A 17,998-nucleotide genomic window follows, 5' to 3' on the forward strand; every position below is an offset into this window, starting at 1 on the left:
AATGAACTGGCACGGCATCTATAGACGCCGCTGCCAGTTCATGAAGATAGAGTGGCCAGAGTCCTGAGGCCGGGACGTCGGGACGTTTCCCGGGACATCATGCAGCCTGGGACAGCGGACCCCGAATCCTGGACGCGTCCTGGGCAATCCGGGATGTCTGGTCACTCTACCTAAACTCAAGGACACTACAAATCCTTAATATCCTTAACAGCTTTCAATAGACATTGAATTGGTTAGCTTAGCACAAGGTTTCAAGCATGGAAAGAGTTAACTAGTGTTCACAGCACTTTTCATGAAGTAAGGCTGGCTAGCCTGGCTCGCTGTGCAGGGGTGTGTGAATAGCTCTCACCTCCACAGCAGGGAGTATGCTATTCTCCTTCTTCGTAGTTGTCTGTTGGGACACATGCATTACTCAGCTGCTGCCTGTTCACACACTGCGTGCTGGCAGAGCCAAGGAACAGAGGAGAGGAGTGAGGGGGCGGAGCAGTGTCCTGCAGACAGCTTCATCGTGTGTGAGACACTGCAGATTCACTAAGGCATCAGGAAAATGAGTACAAGTCTGCAGGAAGACACATTCCTCCCGTCTGCTGTTGTGCTGGAAAACAGCAGTGAGCCCTCAAAAGAGGCAGGGGGAGGGAGGACAAGTGCAGCGTAGCCCTCTGCCCTCACTGATAGTTAGAGCAAAGCTACAGTAACATAGCTGCCGATGTCTGCATTTGTGGACATCGGCAGCCATGTTCTTGTAGCCCTGCTCTAACTACGGAGCAGAGAAGCGGGGAGAGTGACAAGACAGGGACCCGGTGACACATAAAACAGGTGCCACGTGTTAGAGGTGGGCCTGGGGGCTTGGGGCCCATCAATGTGGTGTTGGTTGTCCCCCCCTGATGGCGGCCCTGCGTACAGCCATGGCGGCAGAAGCGCAGTTGAGGGAAGTGCATGGCCAGGACCATGCAGGCGCACTGGCCTGGTGACTGGCTAGTTGCCGAAAACGAAACTACAGGTCCTTCTCAAAAAATTAGCGTATTGTGATAAAGTTCATTATTTTCTGTAATGTACTGATAAATATTAGACTTTCATATATTTTAGATTCATTACACACAACTGAAGTAGTTCAAGCCTTTTATTGTTTTAATATTGAGGATTTTGGCATACAGCTCATGAAAACCCAAAATTCCTATCTCAAAAAATTAGCATATTTCATCCGACCAATAAAAGGAAAGTGTTTTTAAAACAAAAAGAGTCAACCTTCAAATAATTATGTTCAGTTATGCACTCAATACTTGGTCGGGAATCCTTTTGCAGAAATGACTGCTTCAATGCGGCGTGGCATGGAAGCAATCAGCCTGTGGCACTGCTCAGGTGTTATGGAGGCCCAGGATGCTTCGATAGCGGCCTTAAGCTCATCCAGAGAGTTGAGTCTTGCATCTCTCAACTTTCTCTTCACAATATCCCACAGATTTTCTATGGGGTTCAGGTCAGGACAGTTGGCAGGCCAATTGAGCACAGTAATACCATGGTCAGTAAACCATTTACCAGTGGTTTTGGCACTGTGAGCAGGTGTCAGGTCGTGCTGAAAAATGAGATCTTCCTCTCCATAAAGCTTTTCAGCAGATGGAAGCATGAAGTGCTCCAAAATCTCCTGATAGCTAGCTGCATTGACCCTGCCCTTGATAAAACACAGTGGACCAACACCAGCAGCTGACATGGCACCCCAGACCATCACTGACTGTGGGTACTTGAGACACCACAAAGCAGAGTACAAACAGAATAACCAATTATCCATGTCTATGGACAAAAGCATAAAATCAAACACAAAAGAAAGAGTCCATGACACTATGAATCGATGCATAACAAGCTCCATAATGGTAGTATATAATATTTTATTCAGGATAATATGACAATAAAAGCAAGTAAAATCGAGCAGCGAGGGGTCAATACGGGTGAGGTATTCAAACAGCACTCCTAGATATGGATAGTAAATAATGATCGACCAAAATAACATTAAATACAAAGTGCCTAATCGCCAACCAGGGGCAGCCAACAGTGTAAGGGATGTAAAAGAGAGTCAAACATAAGGCACATCATACCTACATAGGTAATCAATCATAATATATGCATAATACTGTGCCCGCATACAAACACATCTACGTGATCAAGCTGTGCACTTACCCCCAGGGAGAGACCCCCAAACACCGAAGCCCCAACGATGTGCGCGATCTCACGCGTTCCGGACCCCTGTCCTTCGTCGGACAGGCCCCCTGTCCTGCACATGCCTGTACACGGTGACTCTGGATGTTTCTACTCCAGACTCAGTCCACTGTTTCCGCAGGTCGCCCAAAGTAGAATGACCAGGTTTTTGTCGGTTCCACCTGGGGTGGGGTGCCGAAAAATGGGCGTGGCCATGACATTGTATGGGCAGAGCTAGCATAATGATGTAATAGCGAGGCATAAGAAAGCAGTGTTTACGCCATGATGTGGTCAAACGAGGATTCGCATCATGGGTGTGCAGAAACTGTGTGATGCTATTTAATAGTATACCATAACCCCAAAGCAGCAAACATAGCCGACTATTAAATAATAAATGCAGCAACAGTTACCCCAGACACCAGAAAATAAATGCAATGTGGGCAACATGTCAGTACAAAATAAACGCAATAGGCAACATGTCAGCACAAAATAAACGCAATGTGAGCAACATTTCAGCACAAAATAAACGCAATGTGAGCAACATTTCAGCACAAAATAAACGCAATGTGAGCAGGGCCGGGCCGAGGCATAGGCTGGAGAGGCTCCAGCCTTAGGGCGCAGTGTAGAAGGGGGCGCACAATTCATTCAGCTGTCATTCCTAATTGTGTATGAAGCAGAAAGAAATAAGAAAAGGGGATACATAGCAGTGACTGCAAGCCAGATAACTAGAGATTAAGGTGTTGGGGGGTTGTGGGCCCTGTGGCCCTCTTAGTCTAATAGCAATCAGTGTGTGACGGCTGGGGTGGGAGGGATGGAGGGGACACTTTGGTGTCTCAGCCTTGGGTGCTGGAGGACCTTGTCCCTGCTCTGAATGTGAGCAACATTTCAGCACAAAATAAACGCAATGTGTGCAACATGTAAGCACAAAATAAACGCAATGTGTGCAACATTTCAGAACAAAGTAAATGCATTGTGGGCAACATTTCACCTGTAAAAAAAAGCATTTACTCACCTGACAAAAGTCCCCTCACGCAGCCGGCCTCTGGCCCGCAGCTCCCCGGTCTATCTTGCTCCTGCACTGCAGTCTCCCGCGCTGACAGGCAGAGCAGGGCTATGGCAAGATGGCGCCTGAAGCCCTGTACTGGAGACACTAATAGTCTCCAGTACAGGGCTTAGGTAGCCATCTTCTCATAGCCCTGCTCGCCTGCCGGAACGGAAGAGTATGCAGGCTGGAGCGGGGCTGCGGGCAATGAACTGGCACGGCGTCTATAGTTGCCGCAGCCAGTTCATGCAGGTACGGTGGCCAGAGTCCCGAGGCCGGGACGTCCCACAGCTAAAAGCGACGTTTCCCGGGATTTCATGCAGCCTGGGACAGCGGACCCCGAAGGCGGGACGCGTCCCAGGTAAAGCGGGACATATGGTCACTCTACCCAAGGTCTGGAATCGGTCCTTCTCCACAATCTTCCTCAGGGTGTGGTCACCTCTTCTCGTTGTGCAGCATTTTCTGCCACACTCTTTCCTTCCTACAGACTTCCCACTGAGGTGCCTTGATACAGCACTCTGGGAACAGCCTATTCGTTCAGAAATTTCTTTCTGTGTCTTACCCTCTTGCTTGAGGGTGTCAATGATAGCCTTCTGGACAGCAGTCAGGTCGGCAGTCTTACCCATGATTGCAGGGCCGGCCCGCCCATGAGGCGGGGTGAAACTTTTGCCTCAGGCGGCACTTCTGGGGGGGCGGCACCCACCCGTCCATGTGTGTGGGGGGCCGCCCGAGCTGGAGGGGATAGCAGGCAGGAAGGGGGTATTGGGCCTAGCGGCGGGGAGCGGGGTCGGACCCCCCCCTCCCTCGCCTGGGTCCCCCGTCCTCCGCTCCCCTCCAGCTTTAAAAAGGTCTGTGCTGTGGCTGCAGCTATTCGTAAAAGGCAACGGGCGGGGATTACTCACCTCTTCCTCGTTCCAGGCCAGCGTGCGCTCCACTGACATCACTTCCTGCTACGCCGCAGGAAGTGACGTCAGTGGCGCTCACGCTGGCCTGGAACGAGGAAGAGGTGAGTAATCCCCGCCCGTTGCCTCTTACGAATAGCTGCAGCCACAGCACGGACCTTTTTAAAGCTGGAGGGGAGCGGAGGACGGGGGACCCAGGCGAGGGAGGGGGGGTCCGACCCCCCTCCCCGCCGCTAGGCCCAATACCCCCTTCCTGCCCGCTATCCCCTCCAGCTCGGGCGGCCCCCCACAACAACGGTTTGGGGGGGGGGGGGGGGCGGCGATTTCACTGAAAATTGCCTCAGGCGGCAAAAAGTCTAGGGCCGGGCCTGCATGATTGCAGTTTTGAGTAATGAACCAGGCTGAGAGTTTTTAAAAACCTCAGGAATCTTTTGAAGGTGTTTAGAGTTCATTTGTTGATTCAGATGATTAGGTTAATAGCTTGTTTAGAGAACCTTTTCATGATATTCTATTTTTTTTTTTTGAGATAGGAATTATGGGTTTTCATGAGCTGTATGCCAAAATCATCAATATTAAAACAATAAAAGGCTTGAACTACTTCAGTTGTGTGTAATGAATCTAAAATATATGAAAGTCTAATGTTTATCAGTACATTACATAAAATAATGAACTTTATCACAATATGCTAATTTTTTTAGAAGGACCTGTAGCTGGCTAATGGAGGGTTGGACTGGGGAGCTTGAGGGGGTGGGTGACGTCAAAGCCCGCTGATTCACCTTTAGTGACTCAAAGTCCGCTGATTCACCTTTAGTGACTGGGATGCCATAAACGGAAATCTCCCCAACTGGGGCAAACAGTTATATAAACCTGACTAAGATTCTAAACTTTCCATATTTTTCTCAAACCTAAAAATGTAAGGTTAACAGTCTGTATGCATGTTGGATTATTATGGCTCTGTACAAATTAACAAACTGACACATCATTGCATTCCAGCGGTTCTGGAGGTGTGTTTAGCTTCTAAGGGTACAATGGTTAATTTGCATATATTCAGCAGTGTTGCTCTGGGAGACATCTCAAGCTCACTCCAACCTGAATTATCGCAAAATCTTTCTGTTTTAGGAAAGCAAATTTTTGTTTATCTAAAAATGTAAGTAAAATTGTCCAATGCCTTGCTATACTCAAAATCCTCCACTAGGTGACAGGCTAGCAGCGGTTCTCTACGGTTGTACTTACTACTTGGTCGGTGTCATGCAGCAACTGGACAGAGTTCCTCGTTATTAGTGTCGGGTTAGCTGGTCATGATGGAGAATCGGGCAGAAACTACAGCGGGAAAGGCGTACTGAGGATTGATTGCTCTTGCTCCGCCTCTCCTAAGGACCGGCTCCTTGCAAGCTGAGAGGCCTGTGTAGGAGGCACCCTATGCGGGTACAGTACGCAGGAAAGTCCCGGGCTCTGAGAAGGAAGCAGGCCGCTGCCAGCACACCAAGCCCAGTATATCCCCTGTCTGCGGGTATGAACACTTCACATTCATTTATCTTGTAATAGCATAAGGTGCAGCAGCACAGCCAGGCAAAGGCTGCTTCTTTGTCTGGGGAAGTGCATGCCGATCAATCTGCTGATGACCTCTTTCTATTTACATGTTACTGTGTCTCAGAGCATTGCCATGCCTTATGTGCAAGTGTTGATTGTTTTGCTTTTGTTATGAATATTACTGAAACATTGGTTTAAACTATTTTGTTTTCCGATTAGTTGCTTTGCAGTATCCTGAGCAAGTGCTGGGAAGTATTGCTAGAGCTGTCACTCATGTTCATAAGCAGCAGATCTCAACCTGGTGTCATGTCTGGTATTGCAGTAATGATGGACAGTCCAGATATGCAATAATATAATAATTCCTTTTTTTGTATAGCGCCTTTCTCCTGTCGGACTCAAAGCGCTTGCGAGGCAGCCACTAGAGCGCACTCAGTAGGCAGTAGCAGTGTTAGGGAGACTTGCCCAATGAACTCCTTACTGAATAGGTGCTGGCTTACCGAGTCGGAAGAGCCAGGATTTGAACCCAGGACTCCTACATCAGAGGCAGAGCCCTTAACCATTACACTATATATAGTGGCTATAGGGCTTTTTCAACTGGTCCTAGGGCTCAAACCCACTAGCAGCCTTTTCTAAGTGCTAGTGATTTGAAAAAGCTCTTGCTAATGCAATGCTATGGGGAATTTTTATAAAATCACATTGCTCAAGTTAGGGCACTAGTCTACTCTAGGGGACCCAGCAGGAAACCTCATAGGGAAATTCCACTAACATTGGGTGGACAGTACTCTCTTGGACTTCTAAGTTTCAGGTAGGTTGTAGTGATCTACGCCCACACAATTGGGCCAATCACAACGCTTTGTCCTGTAGAGGTTGCTGTGATTGGAGAATAGTTCCCTATGAGGTTTTAACTTGGGTCCTCTGAACTAGAGTAGCACTCAAGTGGGATCACACTCATAGAATAACATTAGCAAGAGCTTTACAAATCACAACTGCTTAGTAACTGCCTGCTAGTGGGTTACAGGCCTTAGGCTGGGTTCCCACGTGAAAACCTGCTTAACAGAACGCAACAGATCGTCCGACATACAAATGGGTTCTATGCAATGCATCAGTCTGTTCATAACCGATCCATTCTTTTAGTTCCGACGAACAGAATGCCAGGTTATTCAGCAGGTGATAATTCTGGATAGCTGGCAAAGCGGATGACAGCGAAGTCAGTGGAAGCCTATGAGAACTGACAGTGTCCATTCTCATTTGGTTGGTTGCCTTAATTTACTCACTTGTCTTCAGGCACCTCTGGTCCAACACTGCTGCTCTGTCCAATGCAGGATAGATGCACATATATATATATATATATATATATATATATATATATATATATATATATATATATATATATATATATATATATATATATATATATATATATATATATATATATATATATATTTCCCAGAACGTCTCAGGACAGCAACCCTGAGACTTGTCTCCTTCCATAATTCACTGGACAGGAAGCTAGATAAGAATTTGCATAATAGATTAGATAGGGATTAGACAGGTATATACAACATAGTTCCCGCTTACCCCATCAGTTGTTATCCTGTCCAGCAGGATGCTAGGTGTGGGGATATGGCTGGCCACCCATGCTAGTTGCAGGAGCCGCTGCTTGTGTGATCTCCCTGGCTGCGCAGGCTAGTTGTCCTCGCGCGGGATCACGCTGCACGCTGTAGCCTTCCCCAGGATGCGGAAGTTCGTACGGATTCCGGAAGTCCCGCCCGCGCATCACGTGATTGGCACCCACGTGACCAGAAGCCGGAAGCAGGAAGTCTCCTGGCCCGGCGTGCGCTCCAGTGCAGCGTTTAGCACGGATTCCTCCGGACAGCGGACGTGCAAGCTGCAGTAACCACTTGGAAAGCTGTGGAATCTTCTGGACTGGTAGGATCTCTGGTGATAGCCAGGGATAATGTTATTATGCTGTGGGCAGGTACATTTTACTTAACTAACTTAGTCACTCTTTACAGTGTCTGTGACTATGGAGGCTGCCTCTGGATCTTCCTCCCAGGGCTCTGTGGAGTCAAGCTCCGTACCCTCTCTGGTATGCATCATTGTGGTTCCTTGATTCATATTGGCTGATTATTGAGGGTTATCAGGCTGATTGGGGTTTTTTCTTTGTGTTTTATTTTAGCCTAAAACCCGGAAGATGGACACTAAGTCTGATAAAGAACTCCCTAACAAGCCTGATAAAACTGACACTGATAAATCTAAAGGCTCTGAAGCTAAAGCATCTCATAAGCCTTCTAAGAAATGTGCAGTTTGCAAGGGTCATTTGTCTTCATCCTCATCTAAAATGTTATGTCAGTCTTGTACAGATAAAGTGGTCAGAGATGAATCTCCTTCTATGTTTAAAGATTTAAAAGGATGGATTAGAGCAGAAATCTCTTCAGCAGTAGAGACTATGAAAAGCTCAGCTACCTCTCCAGTAAGGGCAGGTTTGACAGTCCTACCGGGACCCTCGGGTTCTGTGGCTACTAAACAGCCGGATCGGGCTCCTGAAGGTACCCCTCCGACTAAGAAGAGGAAATTAGACGTTGTGCTTTCAGAGGAATCAGAAAGATCCGAGGGAGAAATGGAAATTTCTTCTTTTGATGAAATACCTTCTGAAACAGATAATGTGGAAGAAAAGAGTAGTAAATGCCATAGGTTTGCTTTCTCCACTGACTTTATGAAAGAACTGTTAGAGGCCATGCACATGGCAATGGGAATTGCTACAGAAAAGAAAACATTAACACCCTTAGATCAAATGTATGAGACTTTATCTGAACCTCAGATGTCCTTTATTCCTGTGCATAATAGTCTTAAGGACATCATTAAAAGAGAATGGGACAATCCTGAAAAGAGAGCCTTTTGGCCTAAGTCTTTGGCCAAGAGATACCCATATAGCGCAGAAGATCAAAAGTTTTGGGGGACCTCACCTAAACTTGACCCTTCACTATCTAAAGTGTCCAGAAGGTCGGATCTGCAATTTGAAGATTTCGGTTGCCTAAAAGATCCAATTGACAGGAAAATGGATAACATCTTAAGAAGGGCATGGGAGGCAGCTTCTTTAAACTTCAAGCCTTCGGTAGCATCTACTGCAGTGGCTAGATCCCTAAAGTTATGGATAATGGAAGTCCAATCACAGATTGCGTCAGGCATCCCTAGAGAGGAAATATTGAATGCCTTCCCTAAGATCCTACATGCCACTAATTATCTGGCGGATGCAGCAGATGACTCAGTACGTCTAACGGCTAGAACAACAGCTCTGGTAAATTCTGCTAGGAGAGGTGTGTGGGTAAAAACCTGGCAGGGTGATACCTCTTCCAAGTCTAAACTATGCGGAATTCCTTGTGAAGGCAATCTCTTGTTTGGAACAAAGTTGGAAGAGACTTTGGAAAGATCTGCAGATAAAAAGAAAAATTTTCCAGTTAAGCGGAGAAATTTTCGTTTCAATCGTTCCTTTCGTCCTTCAGGAAAACAAGAAACAGAAAATAAGAATATCCAGAAGAAGAAGTGGGTACCAAATAGAACGCAGCGGCCAAGAGGAAATCCCTCTTACTCCAATCCAAACCCTCCAACAAAACAATGACGCCAGGATACCGGTGGGCGGCAGACTAGCCCATTTCTTCGAAAAATGGCAGGAGACATTCCAGAACAATTGGTTGTTAAACATAATCTTACAGGGATACAAAATAGAATTTATCAAGCGCCCACCGACACAGTTCTTTGTGACTCCCTGTCCAAGCAGTCCAGACCAGGCACAGGCATTACTAAACGAAGTAAACTCTCTACTAGAAAAAAGAGTCATCAGACAAGTCCCAAGATGCCAGGAATGTCTGGGATTTTACTCTCCAGTGTTCCTGATAAAGAAGCCTCAAGGGAACTACAGGTTTATCCTGAATCTGAAGAAATTAAACAAGGCAGTCCGTTACAGGAAATTCCGAATGGACAACATTCGCTCAGTGATAAATCTGCTACAAGAGGGCTGTTGGTTAACCTCTCTAGACCTCAAAGACGCTTACCTACATCTGCCAATTCACCTAGAATCACAGCAATTCCTGAGGTTCGCAGTGGTTCTACACGGAGAGGTAAGACACTTCCAATTTAGTGCCCTCCCCTTTGGTTTATCTTCAGCCCCATGGCTATTTACCAAAGTTATGGCAGAAGTTTTAGCTGTCCTGAGACTAGACTCTATCCAGATTATGGCCTACCTGGACGATTTACTTCTTTGGGGTCCCTCTGTCCACTCAGTAAATCTCCAAACAGAGTTCACACTTGATTTTCTTCAGTCCCTTGGGTGGGTAATTAACTGGGAGAAATCCTCTTTAAAACCTCAGCAGAGTATGGAGTTCCTGGGCTTTGTGATCTGTACTGGCAATAAAACACTTGTTTTGCCTTCCAGGAAATCTACTGTTTTACTAAATTCTGTTCTTTCTTTTCAGAGAATGAAGATCATTTCTCTAAGAAAAGCTATGGCGCTACTGGGCTTATTAACAGCATCGTTTCCTGCAGTACAATGGGGTCAACTTCATTCGAGAGTACTTCAAAGCTGGATTTTATCCAAATGGGACAAGAGGTTATCTTCCCTAGACAAGAAGTTTCAGATTCCTTGGAGTGTCAAGCACTCTCTTCTTTGGTGGCTGGAGGCAAATCGTCTCTCCAGAGGAAATCTTTGGGACTTTCCAACCCAGACTGTAATAACTACAGACGCAAGCTCCGGGGGTTGGGGAGCACATCTGAATACTCTTCTTGCTCAAGGTCAATGGTCTGCACATCTTCACAAACGATCTTCAAACAGCAGGGAGTTGCAAGCTGTATGGGAAGCACTTCAGGCATTCCAGACTCAGATTCACCAATCCCATGTGACTATTCGTACGGACAACAGTACAGTAGTGGCCTACCTGAACCGGCAGGGGGGTACGAAGAGCAGAGTCTTAAGGTCCCAAGCATCAAGGATTCTTCATTGGGCAGAAAAGAGTCTACTTTCCTTAAAAGCAGTACATCTGAAAGGGACGCTCAACTATCTAGCAGATTATTTAAGCAGATGGAACCTCTCTCAAGACGAATGGAGCCTAAACGATCAAATATTTCAAGAAATATCGAATCTCTGGGGGGCTCCACAAGTAGATCTGTTTGCAAGACGAATCAATACGAAATGCCCTCTATTTTGTTCCCTGTGCCCACAGGACAATCCATGGGAAGTGGACGCATTCTCAATCAGCTGGAGCCAGCACAAGATGTACGCCTTTCCCCCTCTACATCTCATCTCGAGGGTTTTGAACAAGATATGGCGAGACCAAGCACAAGTCATTCTGGTTGTTCCTTTCTGGCCCAAGAGACCTTGGTTTGCTCCACTTCAGCGTTTAGCCTCAGACCATCTGATCCTTCCATGTCGACAGGATCTACTGACCCAGGGCCCAGCGTTTCATCCCAATCCGACTCTTCTTCGGCTTTCGGCATGGAGCCTGAATGGAGGATATTAAAGAGCAAGGGTTTCTCTAATAGTTTATCAGAAACACTCATTCAGAGTAGGAAAAAAGTTACACGCCAGATATATCATAAGGCTTGGAAAACATATCTCTCCTGGTGTTTGAAGAATGAGATGGACACATCACACTCAAATTCGGTGCTGGAGTTTCTACAATGTGGATTTCAAAAGGGTCTTAGCATCAGCACATTAAAAGTACAAGTATCGGCTCTGAGTGTTTACCTGGAGAGAAGATTAGCGGAGGAAGAATATGTGGTCAGATTTTTTAAGGCAACAAGGAGGCTTCGACCAGTTGTCCAGTCAAAGATTCCGTCATGGGACCTAAATACGGTGTTGCAAGCTCTATGTGAATTGCCCTTTGAGCCTATTTCTGATATATCTGATAAGCTATTGACACTAAAGACTGCTTTTTTGTTAGCAATAACAACTGCCAGAAGAATAGGAGAACTACAGGCTCTTTCAATAAATGAACCTTATTGTGTTATCAGTGAAGATAGGATTACGCTACGGCTAGACGTATCCTTTCTTCCTAAAGTATCTTCCAAGTTTCACAGATCTCAGGAGATTTTTTTACCATCTTTTTGTAACAACCCATCTAATCAAAAAGAAAATAAGTTGCATTCTTTAGATGTCAGAAGATGTGTAATCGAATATCTTCAGCGGTCCAAGTCATGGCGAAAATCTAATGCTTTACTGGTACTATTCGCAGGTAAATTTAGAGGCAAACAAGCATCTAGGCCAACAATTGCCAGATGGATTAAACAGGCAATTGCTTTATCCTACTTTCATCAGGGGAAGCAGCTTGTTTCTACAATCAGAGCACATTCGACGAGAGCTGTCTCGACTTCCTGGGCAGAGAGGGCTGGAGCCACTATCGAGCAAATATGTAAGGCAGCCACCTGGTCAAGTCACAATACATTTGTCAAACATTATAAACTGGATGTATTGTCAAATTCTGATCTATGTTTTGGCAGAAAAGTATTGCAAGCTGTAGTCCCCCCCCTAAATTGATCTTGTATATCATCTCAGGGTTGCTGTCCTGAGACGTTCTGGGAAAGACAAAAATTACTTACGGTAATGTCTTTTCCAGAAGACGAAAGGACAGCACCCTTACTACCCACCCGGATTTTGTCTTATTAAAATTTATTTTGAAGCATCATTCTGTGTGGAGTCTTTTTTTTTTACAACTGATGGGGTAAGCGGGAACTATGTTGTATATACCTGTCTAATCCCTATCTAATCTATTATGCAAATTCTTATCTAGCTTCCTGTCCAGTGAATTATGGAAGGAGACAAGTCTCAGGGTTGCTGTCCTTTCGTCTTCTGGAAAAGACATTACCGTAAGTAATTTTTGTCTATATATATATATATATATATATATATATATATATCAGACCAGTGGGAATTTTCTCTCCCGAAGGAGGATTCTCATTGGTTCACTGAGTGGTGGACCAATGAAAATGGTCCCTAGTGGAGAAAGGATTCCCATTGGTCTGTTGCAATCCATTAGGGAGTCCCATGCTTTTTCCAAGGCTCCAATTTTGGCAGACCAGATGTACAATGGAAGGTAATGCGATGGACCACAGAGCAGATATGCTATGAACTCACTGTTGTGCATTCAGTACAGTGTGAACCTAGCCTAAGGCCTGGGACCCACTGGCAGCGCTTTTCCAATGCTTGTGATGTGAAAAGCTCTTGCTAATGTAATGCTATGAGTGTGGTCCCACATTAGCAAGAGCTTTACAAATCACAAGTGCTTAGAAAAGTGCTGCTAGTGGGTCCCAGGTCTAATGCTGGGCATACACGGGTCGATGCGGCCTTATCAATCGAGCCGCTGATGGCTCGATTGATAATTTCCGACACATCCGATGACCTGCCGGATGGATTCCCCGCTCGATCCCCGTGGGCGGACAATAGCGGGGAATCGAGCGGAAGATAAGGAAGCGCCCGCGTGGACGCCGCGGGAGTCGATCCGGATGGCAGCGGGGACGCGGCGGGGGTCGATCCGGATGGCAGCGGGGACGCGGCGGGAGTTGATCCGGATGGCAGCGGGGACGCGGCGGGAGTCGATCCGGATGGCAGCGGGGACGCGGCGGGAGTCGATCCGGATGACAGCGGGGACGCGGCGGGAGTCGATCCGGATGACAGCGGGGACGCGGCGGGAGTCGATCCGGATGACAGCGGGGACGCGGCGGGAGTCGATCCGGATGGCAGCGGGGACGCGGCGGGAGTCGATCCGGCGGCTAATCGAGCCGCCGGATCGACTCATGTATTCCCAGCATAAAACAGACTTGGCATGGAAATAATTAGATTCAGAAGTTAACTGGCAGCCAATTAATCAAGTTATCAGTTTATCAGCCCTCCAAATCCTAGAAGTCCTGTGCAAAGTTCCGGTCCAGTTTGTGGAGTCTAGTTACTTTATGCCTGGTACACACCATGCAATTTCCCATCAGATAAACAGGTCAAATTGATTATTTCTGACAGTTCCGATATGATTTCAGATTCTTCTTCTGATCAATATCCTGATCACTTCTGTACAAAATAGATTTGAAAAATGATCGGAAATCAGATTGGACCTGTTGGGAACTATTGACTCAACCCGAAATCCGACGGGAAATTGCATGGTGTGTACCAGGTATCAGAGCTAAAATAACAAATCGCCTAGTGAAATTTCATACATTTGTAGTTAATACAGAAGATTGTTTATTTATTTGAGCCCCACCTTTCTAATGAATGAGGTTGATTTCAGGCTGTGCACTTGTGAATGGCAGTGACTTACTATTATGCCAATGGCATGGGAGTGTATGCCACATAATGTTGTAACATGTTGAGCAATGCAAAGCTTGCAGAGCAGCCGGATGATACATTTTTCTGTTGAGAATCTAACTGAAATGAGCACTGTAGTGCAATTTGGTTGCTACTCATGTATCATTTATATAAAGAGCAAATTTTTAGGCCTGGAACCCACTAGAAAGCGCAAAACGCTATCGCATTCGCTAGGAATTTATGATAACGTTTTGCAAGCGATTTTGGGGGGATATCCTGGCTCCAATACAACTCATTAGAATGGAAATGCTCCCAAAATACTGCATGTCCTGCGATAGTGATTTTCTTAATCAAATTCGCTCTAGTGGAATCAGTCCCATCGATTTACATTGGCAGAGCAGTTAAGGAAATTGCTAGCGATTGAAAGCACTCCCTAAACGCTCTAGTGTGTTCCAGGCCTTAGAATTGGATCTTGTCTATGTGTGCCGCCACACTGCTGAGTTATGTTGCCTGGGTCGGGGATCCGGTCCCCTTGGGTGACATAGCTGGGCCAGCCTGTACAGATGCATGTCAGCTGTGTAGCTGAGGATGTGTTCTGTTGCTATGCCGGGAGGCGGAGCAATGTGCATATGACGTTGCGGCGGGCGGGGGAGTTGGTCAATGAGATAGTCACAGTGGAGATGTTCAATGAGATGCAAATTATTCTGTCTTGTAAATATAATGCGAATTGTATGCAGCTTGACATTGGGGAAATCCATATCAGCAGAAAGTGCAGTTAATTGGTCCGATACCAAGCTGCATACAGGTGTAGAAATGCTGACACTATGGGCCTGATTCATCAAGCTGCGCTGCTAAGCAGCCTAGCTTAGGCCTCTTTTCCACGAACTGTTTACAGGCAGTAAAATGCCTCTCAAACTCTCACAACTGCTTGCTGCTGCATGGTAACTGCTCACTGCTGCCTGGCAACTGCTTGCCGAGCACACAGCTCAACAGTTTGTGGAAAAGAGGCCTTAGGGCTCATTTCCACTAGTGCAAGACGCACGCCGGCACTGAGTGGGTGGGCGGGATCGCAGGCGAATCCCATCAGCCGTGCCATGCACGGCTATGGGATTCGCAGCCTCAGCTGCGAATTCTGCGGGGGATTTCGGCCGAATCGCTACAGCAAGCGATTCCGCCGGCAACGCCATTCTCCCCTATGGCAAAGTTTCCTCGTGCGATTCATGTGCGGAGAAACTCTGCGGAATCGCGGCGGTTTCCACCCTAGTGGAAAAGGACCCTAAGTGTGAAGGAGCGCCAGCTTTGCCTGCCTCATAGCCAGGGCTGTGGAGTTGGAGTCGTGGAGTCGGGCAATTTTGGGTGCCTGGAGTCGGAGTCGGGAAAAAATGCACCGACTCCGACTCCTAATGAATTTGTAACTGTAATTAAAATAGAAAATATGATAAAATGTTCTATTTCTCAGATAATAGTCATTAAAAATAATGTATATATACAGTATATATACAGTAATAGCTGTGCTTAGTCCACAAAAATGAAATAAACCAATCAAAATTAGTTACTTGTGCTGCTTCAATAAAGCAGTCCCCTTATTTTTAAGCTCAGATACACATATCTGATTGTGACTGTATATATGATGTGTACACAGGAATCTCTTATATATACTAAATAACATCTATGCTGTAAGAATAAAGCCTGATGTGTAGCTATGTGACTAATAGAGATGGTCAACGAGATGGAAATAATTCTGCATTGATGCTGATTTATGCAAATGTATGCACTCCCTTTGCTGATGAAATCAAATAATTTGATATGTTATTAAAATTTGGTTTGGTGACTACAAATTAAAGGGTAACTGAGACGGATGAAAAGTAAAGTTTTATACATACCTGGGGCTTCCTCCAGCCCCCTTCAGGCTAATCAGTCCCTCACTGTCCTCCACCACCCGGATCTTCTGCTATGAGTCCTGGTAATTCAGCCAGTCAGCGCTGTCCGGCCGCATGCCGCTCCCACAGCCAGGAACATTCTGCACCTGCGCAATAGTGCTGCACAGGTGTAGTACGCTCACGGCGGAGTGTGTTCATGCGCACTACGCTTGACTGACTCAAGTACCTGGACTCATAGCAGAAGATCCAGGTGGTGGAGGAGGACAACGAGGGACTGATTATCCTGAAGGCGGCTGGAGGAAGCCCCAGGTATGTATAAAACTTTAATTTCATCTGTCTCAGGTTTACTTTGTTACACAGTAGTACTATACTCTACATATGCACTCCCCACAGAGCTGCAGGGAATCCACTGAGAATGCTGTGCACATTGAACACAGAGGTGTTGTCTGTTTACAATCTCCTCATTCCCCTGCAGAGTACCTGCACATCATTCTTACATGCACCCACACTTGATAGATGTTCTTTGTTCCGGTTGTACCTTTTACAAGTACTCTTACCAAGGACTAGTTTTAGTCTAAAGGGAATAAATATAGTAGTCTACATATCCTTCTCACTTCAGTTGTCTTGTAAAATTCCTAAGCGTTGGCAGTTAAGAGACGAATTTCATGTTACATACTTTTAATCAACAAAATTGTAATATGCAAATTAGAGGAGTCGGAGTCGTGGAGTCGGAGTCGGTGGAATCCTAAACTGAGGAGTCGGAGTCGGTGGATTTTTGGACCGACTCCACAGCCCTGCTCATAGCAGCGCTTGCTGCCATGTAAGGAGCTTGCCTGCCTTAGTTATGCGCTTTGCTTACATAGAAACGCACGTAACCTTAGCTGCAGGCGGTCCTGTGAAGTATCGTAACTGCTATTCTTCTTGTGGCCACTACTATGTTAATTTACATAGCTGTATCAAATATTTAAATTTGGGTATATGGTAGTGTTGTTTTTTTCCGGCTGAAGGTTGGGGCCAGTCATGTAGGAGGGATGGAGAGGAGTGCTGGGCCTTGCCAGCTGATGGTTGAGGTAAGTTATGTAGGAGGGGTGCAGGGTAGCACTGGGTATTGCCGGCTGAAGGTTGGAGCCAGTCATGTAGGAGGGGTGCAGGGTAGCACTGGGTATTGCCAGCTTAAGGTTGGGGTTAGTCATGTAGGAGGGGTGCAGGGTAGTGTTGGGAATTTCCAGCTGAAGGTTGGGGTTAGTCATGTAGGAGGGGTGCAGGGTAGTGTTGGGTATTTCCAGCTGAAGGTTTGGATTAGTCATGTAGGATGGGTGTAGGGTAGCATTGGGTATTACCAGCTGAAGGTTGGGGCTAGTAGTGTAGGAGGGGTGCAGGGTAGTGTTGGGCCTTGCCAGCTGGAGTTTGGGGTTAGTCATGTAGAATGGGTGCAGGGTAGGGATGGCCCAGCCTAGGAGAACTCATGGAGAAGCATGTGATCAGTTTGATCTGCTGATAGATTTGTAAGGTCCTGATTTGCTGGTCATGATCATGTGTTAAACCAGGAAGTCATCACAGCAAATCAGAGGCTTACAAATCTATCAGCTGATCAGACTGATCACATGCTTCTCCATAATTTCTCCTAGGCATGGCCATCCCTAGTGCAGGGTAGTGCTGGGCATTTTTAGCTGAAGGTTGGGGTTAGTCATGTAGGAGGGGTGCAGGGTAGTGTTTAGCAGATTCAACCAAGAGTCAGATCTGATCGGAGAGAAATCTGTTGGATGTCTATACAACGCAGACCGATTCCCAATCGATTTCAGCATGCAATCTCTCTGGTATCGGCCTTGAGACGCCGCATCCATCGCTGCCCCTGTAACATAAATGTGCCCCGTGCATTTATACTTTACCTGTCCGCTGTTGCCTGCCGCGGTGCCCAACCATCTTCTGCATTGCCACCCTCACGTGGCTACCGGCATAAACCACTAGGGGCGCATGTGTGACATTACACACATGCCATGCGCCCCAGCAGCGAGTGACGCGCAAACATGGATGAAAACCACTGCAGGTGACAGCAGAGCGGTGAAGTATAAATGCACAGGCAGGGGGCACATTTACATTTTTGGGGGACAGTGGCTGAGGTTCCATTGCAACCGTTGTTATCCTGATATCACACACTGTTACCACCGTGCAC

General features: G+C 46.5%; 1 protein-coding gene across 2 annotated transcripts in view; it reads left to right on the forward strand.

Annotated features, from left to right (window-relative positions):
• Window positions 1-5,367: 5,367 nt before the first annotated feature.
• SLC35E2B (solute carrier family 35 member E2B) overlaps window positions 5,368-17,998 on the forward strand; it is a 102,300-nt gene continuing 89,669 nt past the window's right edge. For both annotated transcript variants that reach the window (XM_068240566.1, XM_068240565.1), the window contains exon 1: window positions 5,368-5,641. The gene's annotated coding sequence lies outside the window, so the exon portion shown is untranslated. The remainder of the gene's footprint in view (window positions 5,642-17,998) is intronic.

This window comes from Hyperolius riggenbachi, chromosome 6 (genome assembly GCF_040937935.1).
Source record: "Hyperolius riggenbachi isolate aHypRig1 chromosome 6, aHypRig1.pri, whole genome shotgun sequence".
Lineage (NCBI taxonomy): Eukaryota > Metazoa > Chordata > Amphibia > Anura > Hyperoliidae > Hyperolius > Hyperolius riggenbachi.